Source organism: Oncorhynchus keta, chromosome 22 (genome assembly GCF_023373465.1).
Source record: "Oncorhynchus keta strain PuntledgeMale-10-30-2019 chromosome 22, Oket_V2, whole genome shotgun sequence".
Taxonomy (NCBI): domain Eukaryota; kingdom Metazoa; phylum Chordata; class Actinopteri; order Salmoniformes; family Salmonidae; genus Oncorhynchus; species Oncorhynchus keta.
In genome coordinates, this window is record NC_068442.1 from 29,150,519 (window position 1) to 29,158,707 (window position 8,189).

General features: G+C 45.8%; 1 long non-coding RNA gene across 31 annotated transcripts; it reads right to left on the reverse strand.

Moving 5' to 3' along the window:
• Window positions 1-1,178: 1,178 nt before the first annotated feature.
• LOC127910624 (uncharacterized) lies at window positions 1,179-6,577 on the reverse strand. 31 transcript variants are annotated; one of them, XR_008075488.1, is made up of 9 exons: window positions 6,511-6,577; window positions 6,335-6,452; window positions 6,158-6,275; window positions 5,627-6,039; window positions 4,742-5,449; window positions 4,391-4,567; window positions 4,155-4,272; window positions 3,920-4,096; window positions 1,179-2,927 (listed from the first exon to the last, which is right to left on the reverse strand). It is a non-coding gene; the product is annotated as an uncharacterized LOC127910624 (long non-coding RNA). The 31 variants fall into 31 exon arrangements; XR_008075495.1 differs by having other exon boundaries at window positions 5,627-5,803; window positions 5,863-6,039; window positions 6,158-6,452; XR_008075491.1 differs by having other exon boundaries at window positions 4,742-5,036; window positions 5,096-5,449; window positions 6,158-6,452.
• Window positions 6,578-8,189: the final 1,612 nt, after the last annotated feature.

An 8,189-nucleotide genomic window follows, 5' to 3' on the forward strand; every position in this document is an offset into this window, starting at 1 on the left:
CCTCTGGGGAGCAGGCCGGGGTGGTGAGACTTAAACATGTCAGTTCACCAGGAATCCTCTAACAAACAGTCCTCTGGGGAGCAGGCCGGGGTGGTGAGACTTAAACATGTCAGTTCACCAGGAATCCTCTAACAAACAGTCCTCTGGGGAGCAGGCCGGGGTGGTGAGACTTAAACATGTCAGTTCACCAGGAATCCTCTAACAAACAGTCCTCTGGGGAGCAGGCCGGGGTGGTGAGACTTAAACATGTCAGTTCACCAGGAATCCTCTAACAAACACAGTCCTCTGCTCTGCACATCAATGTACTAGAACAACAACTTTCACACCATTTTTTTTGCTTTTGCAGAATAGCAGCAGCCTTAACAGACGTGTCACTTGAACAGCTAGGGCGTTAAATCTTGTCTGTGGTGATATAACATACCGACATGATCTACTGTAGAAGCATCGCTGAGCAAGTCTAGCATACTCTGATTCGCCTATATGGCCCGATCTCAAACAGCCACAGGAAGAGGAAATACTGTTTTTGGCGCTAGCCTGTCCCTCTCTGCTCTGCTCTGTTTTTAACACAAAATGAAAAATCACCTTTGCCGCCTGGTTCACTTTAGTGTGGCTTATTTTTAGACCGTTGACAGTCTTCCAAGGGCCGGAGACTAACAGATGGGCTGTCTTAAAGCTTCATATGTTCCCAGGTTTTCACCTCCGAGAGACAGGAAACTCACTGGGGAGTGCGCTACAAATAACCCCCCCGCACTCCCTCTTTCCTTACCCTAACCCCACCACCCCACCAAATAAATGTGCCCGTTCTCCAGCCATGTACTGTTTCGTCATGATCCTGCCGGCTCCCACCCTCTCACCCAAGAGGGACTTCCCCTCCCCTGTTGCTAAGCCAAGCTCAGACTCAGAGACATTAACACATCCAAAAGACTCACACACACACACAAACCCATAGAACTGGCTAGCCATAACACACAACCGCACAGAAACACACTAACCTGGTTAGACTTATTTAAACATAACACATACTCACTGAAATGGCTGTAGATATACAGTATTACAGGTCCTGTCCTGATACAGCTGGTGTAACTAATGAATCCCTCCTTGGCCTTACAGCTATGGGGTTCAGTCCCTCATCTTGCCTATATCACACAATAACACACCTACCAACACATCCTGTTCCAACTATAGAATGGGACACAAAGTGGTGTAAGTATATCCTGTGGAATAGAACATGGGGTTAGCTATATACAATATGATATAAAAATGTGCACTCACATACTATGCACGTGCACACCCAGAGAGAGAACAGAGAGGGGGCCTGAGGCACAGCAGTGAGATCCGTACAGACTCTATGGGGCGTAGAGGAGTGTTGAGGGCCAGATGAGCTCAGGGGCCCCAGACGGACTGTGCCATGGGTGACAGAGTACAGAGAGACATGCAGCGCTGCTCTCCCATTCGCTCTCCCAGCCCGCCCGGCCTGATCACCAGAGCACACTCCCATTCCCTTTCCGTGTCACTGTCATAACACACCCAATCCCCACAGGTACCCGGGGACCCCGCTTATTTGATTACAACGCACCCTAAACAAAAAAAGGTAAGAGCAGCGAGCAAAGCATATAGAGAGAGGTGAGTGGAGGGGTTTGATGTAGTCGGCTGCGCTTTCACAACAAAATGACCACCCAGAGGGAAGAGAGAGAGAGGGAAATGGAGAGAGAGACAGGAGTAGAGCGAAAGAGAAAGGGATGGGAATATTCAAGAGGAGGTTTGATGGTGTGACTGTGAGCTTCTCTCCCTAGTAGAGCTGTCAGTGGTGTGTGATTTATAGTGTGTTTGTGTCAGCCTCCAGCTGCTGAATGGAGAACATCAGGGTGTAAAAGACCCCGTCCTGTGTGTTCTCTATGATGGTGAGAGAGAAAGAGGAAAAGAGAGAGAATGAGAGACAGACAGACCAAGTGAGAGAGAAAGACAGAGACCCCACATAGAGTATCACCTCCATGTCGTTACCACACCCCCAGTGTCGTGAGTGGTGTGATGTATGACGTTGATCTAGTGATTGAGCCCACATCTCTACTGTGGTTGATCAGATCACAGTGCAACCACGTCTATACACTGTTCAGTGCCAGGAGAACCCACTCATAGACAATACCCCCAGCTCATATGTCACTGTCAAAGCCATGACAGTCCTGTTTTGGCAACGTGTGAAACCACAGCATGCAGTGCTTGTCATGTACCGCAACAACACATCTCAGTTGTACATATTACCTCAATGATCTGGACTGGCCTGTACCCCTGCACATTGACTCTGTACCACTACCACATGTATATAGCCTCATTACTAACCTGTACCCCTGCACATTGACTCTGTACCACTACCACATGTATATAGCCTCATTACTAACCTGTACCCCTGCACATTGACTCTGTACCACTACCACATGTATATAGCCTCATTACTAACCTGTACCCCTGCACATTGACTCTGTACCACGACCACATGTATATAGCCTCATTACTAACCTGTACCCCTGCACATTGACTCTGTACCACGACCACATGTATATAGCCTCATTACTAACCTGTACCCTCGCACATTGACTCTGTACCACTACCACATGTATATAGCCTCATTACTAACCTGTACCCCTGCACATTGACTCTGTACCACGACCACATGTATATAGCCTCATTACTAACCTGTACCCCTGCACATTGACTCTGTACCACGACCACATGTATATAGCCTCATTACTAACCTGTACCCCTGCACATTGACTCTGTACCACGACCACATGTATATAGACTCATTACTAACCTGTACCCCCGCACATTGACTCTGTACCACTACCACATGTATATAGCCTCATTACTAACCTGTACCCCTGCACATTGACTCTGTACCACGACCACATGTATATAGCCTCATTACTAACCTGTACCCCGCACATTGACTCTGTACCACGACCACATGTATATAGCCTCATTACTAACCTGTACCCCGCACATTGACTCTGTACCACGACCACATGTATATAGCCTCATTACTAACCTGTACCCCGCACATTGACTCTGTACCACGACCACATGTATATAGCCTCATTACTAACCTGTACCCCTGCACATTGACTCTGTACCACGACCACATGTATATAGCCTCATTACTAACCTGTACCCCGCACATTGACTCTGTACCACGACCACATGTATATAGCCTCATTACTAACCTGTACCCCGCACATTGACTCTGTACCACGACCACATGTATATAGCCTCATTACTAACCTATACCCTGCACATTGACTCTGTACCACTACCACATGTATATAGCCTCATTACTAACCTGTACCCCGCACATTGACTCTGTACCACTACCACATGTATATAGCCTCATTACTAACCTGTACCCCTGCACATTGACTCTGTACCACGACCACATGTATATAGCCTCATTACTAACCTGTACCCCGCACATTGACTCTGTACCACGACCACATGTATATAGCCTCATTACTAACCTGTACCCCGCACATTGACTCTGTACCACGACCACATGTATATAGCCTCATTACTAACCTGTACCCTGCACATTGACTCTGTACCACGACCACATGTATATAGCCTCATTACTAACCTGTTGCCCCGCACATTGACTCTGTACCACGACCACATGTATATAGCCTCATTACTAACCTGTACCCCGCACATTGACTCTGTACCACGACCACATGTATATAGCCTCATTACTAACCTGTACCCCTGCACATTGACTCTGTACCACGACCACATGTATATAGCCTCATTACTAACCTGTACCCCTGCACATTGACTCTGTACCACGACCACATATATATAGCCTCATTACTAACCTGTACACCCCCACATTGACTCTGTACCACGACCACATGTATATAGCCTCATTACTAACCTGTACCCCCGCACATTGACTCTGTACCACGACCACATGTATATAGCCTCATTACTAACCTGTACCCCCGCACATTGACTCTGTACCACGACCACATGTATATAGCCTCATTACTAACCTGTACCCCTGCACATTGACTCTGTACCACGACCACATGTATATAGCCTCATTACTAACCTGTACCCCGCACATTGACTCTGTACCACGACCACATGTATATAGCCTCATTACTAACCTGTACCCCCGCACATTGACTCTGTACCACGACCACATGTATATAGCCTCATTACTAACCTGTACCCCCGCACATTGACTCTGTACCACGACCACATGTATATAGCCTCATTACTAACCTATACCCCTGCACATTGACTCTGTACCACTACCACATGTATATAGCCTCATTACTAACCTGTACCCCCGCACATTGACTCTGTACCACTACCACATGTATATAGCCTCATTACTAACCTGTACCCCTGCACATTGACTCTGTACCACGACCACATGTATATAGCCTCATTACTAACCTGTACCCCCGCACATTGACTCTGTACCACGACCACATGTATATAGCCTCATTACTAACCTGTACCCCCGCACATTGACTCTGTACCACGACCACATGTATATAGCCTCATTACTAACCTGTACCCTGCACATTGACTCTGTACCACGACCACATGTATATAGCCTCATTACTAACCTGTACCCCGCACATTGACTCTGTACCACGACCACATGTATATAGCCTCATTACTAACCTGTACCCCGCACATTGACTCTGTACCACGACCACATGTATATAGCCTCATTACTAACCTGTACCCCTGCACATTGACTCTGTACCACGACCACATGTATATAGCCTCATTACTAACCTGTACCCCTGCACATTGACTCTGTACCACGACCACATATATATAGCCTCATTACTAACCTGTACACCCCCACATTGACTCTGTACCACGACCACATGTATATAGCCTCATTACTAACCTGTACCCCCGCACATTGACTCTGTACCACGACCACATGTATATAGCCTCATTACTAACCTGTACCCCCGCACATTGACTCTGTACCACGACCACATGTATATAGCCTCATTACTAACCTGTACCCCTGCACATTGACTCTGTACCACGACCACATGTATATAGCCTCATTACTAACCTGTACCCCCGCACATTGACTCTGTACCACGACCACATGTATATAGCCTCATTACTAACCTGTACCCCCGCACATTGACTCTGTACCACGACCACATGTATATAGCCTCATTACTAACCTGTACCCCCGCACATTGACTCTGTACCACGACCACATGTATATAGCCTCATTACTAACCTGTACCCCTGCACATTGACTCTGTACCACGACCACATGTATATAGCCTCATTACTAACCTGTACCCCTGCACATTGACTCTGTACCACTACCACATGTATATAGCCTCATTACTAACCTGTACCCCCGCACATTGACTCTGTACCACTACCACATGTATATAGCCTCATTACTAACCTGTACCCCCGCACATTGACTCTGTACCACTACCACATGTATATAGCCTCATTACTAACCTGTACCCCTGCACATTGACTCTGTACCACTACCACATGTATATAGCCTCATTACTAACCTGTACCCCTGCACATTGACTCTGTACCACTACCACATGTATATAGCCTCATTACTAACCTGTACCCCTGCACATTGACTCTGTACCACGACCACATGTATATAGCCTCATTACTAACCTGTACCCCCGCACATTGACTCTGTACCACGACCACATGTATATAGCCTCATTACTAACCTGTACCCCCGCACATTGACTCTGTACCACGACCACATGTATATAGCCTCATTACTAACCTGTACCCCTGCACATTGACTCTGTACCACGACCACATGTATATAGCCTCATTACTAACCTGTACCCCCGCACATTGACTCTGTACCACGACCACATGTATATAGCCTCATTACTAACCTGTACCCCCGCACATTGACTCTGTACCACGACCACATGTATATAGCCTCATTACTAACCTGTACCCCTGCACATTGACTCTGTACCACGACCACATGTATATAGCCTCATTACTAACCTGTACCCCTGCACATTGACTCTGTACCACGACCACATATATATAGCCTCATTACTAACCTGTACACCCCCACATTGACTCTGTACCACGACCACATGTATATAGCCTCATTACTAACCTGTACCCCCGCACATTGACTCTGTACCACGACCACATGTATATAGCCTCATTACTAACCTGTACCCCCGCACATTGACTCTGTACCACGACCACATGTATATAGCCTCATTACTAACCTGTACCCCTGCACATTGACTCTGTACCACGACCACATGTATATAGCCTCATTACTAACCTGTACCCCCGCACATTGACTCTGTACCACGACCACATGTATATAGCCTCATTACTAACCTGTACCCCCGCACATTGACTCTGTACCACGACCACATGTATATAGCCTCATTACTAACCTGTACCCCGCACATTGACTCTGTACCACGACCACATGTATATAGCCTCATTACTAACCTGTACCCCTGCACATTGACTCTGTACCACGACCACATGTATATAGCCTCATTACTAACCTGTACCCCCTGCACATTGACTCTGTACCACTACCACATGTATATAGCCTCATTACTAACCTGTACCCCCGCACATTGACTCTGTACCACTACCACATGTATATAGCCTCATTACTAACCTGTACCCCCGCACATTGACTCTGTACCACTACCACATGTATATAGCCTCATTACTAACCTGTACCCCTGCACATTGACTCTGTACCACTACCACATGTATATAGCCTCATTACTAACCTGTACCCCTGCACATTGACTCTGTACCACTACCACATGTAAAAGCCTTGTTATTTTATTCGTTGCTATTTTATTTTTTACTTTAGTTTATTTAGTTTTAAAAAATGTACTCTTATTTTTCTTAAAACTGCATTGTTTGTTATGGGCTTGTAAGTAAGCATATAAGCAGTAAGCATTTAATTGTAAGGTGTTGTAACCTGTTGTATTCGGCGCATGTGACAAATAAAATTTGATTAGATTATTTTGAACTGTTATATCTGACTAGGGACGACGCTTTGCTCTGTGGAGGCAGACACACTGAAACAGAGACAGGGTCCAGGAAGAGAGAACTGCCCCCCTTCCCTTCCTCTCTCTCCATCTCTCTCTCTCTTTCTTTCCTTCCCCTCTCCGTCCATCAACCTCCATCTACCTCTAGCTCTCTGTACATATAATGGAATGCAACAGACAGATACAGGGAAAGGATGGAGAGTGAAGAACAGAGACATAGAATAGCTGACAATCCCTGTGGATCTTTCCTCCTCTTTGTGCCAGGGTTCCTCTCCCACCTCCACGCTGGCCCCCAATTTCTCCTAGACACCTCATCTCTCTGGGAGTCAGGGCAGCCATGGCCTCCCTCCCTCTCTATTCATTCCTCTTCATTCCACACTGTCACTTACGGAGGGTAATTTCATGAGGGGAAGGTTTGTGACAGAATCTCTATGGGGAATGTGTGTGTGGCTATTATACAGGGTGTCATTGCCCCTTTCAGAGACTTGTAGGAAATAACGTGCACACACACACACAACATGGTAAGATGACAGGATGTGAATGTCTTGATTTTCTCAGAAGATTAGCTTACCCCATGTAGAGCGTTTTTCATTTGAATTCACCACACTGAAATTTGTCTGAGTTTCTTTCGCAGTGCAGGATGAGAACGAAAACAAAACACAGAAAAACAGGTGAACAACTTAAACAGGTCCTGGGGCTGAGGTAGTGAGGGACCATAGTATGTTCTAGAGGTCGACCGATTATGATTTTTTTCCCCCAACGCCGATACCGATACCGATTATTGGAGGACCAAAAAGCCGAGACCGATTAATCGGATGATAAAAAAAACTGTATTTGTAATAATGACAATTACAACAATACTGAATTAACACTTATTTTAACTTAATATAATACATCAATAAAATCAATTTAGCCTCAAGTAGATAATGAAACATGTTCAATTTGGTTTAAATAATGCAAAAGCAAAGTGTTGGAGAAGAATGTAAACGTGCAATATGTGCTATGTAAGAAAGCTAACATTTCAGTTCCTTGCTCAGAACATGAGAACATATGAAAGCTGGTGGTTCCTTTTAACATGAGTCTTCAATATTCCCAGGTAAGAAGTTGTAGGTTGTA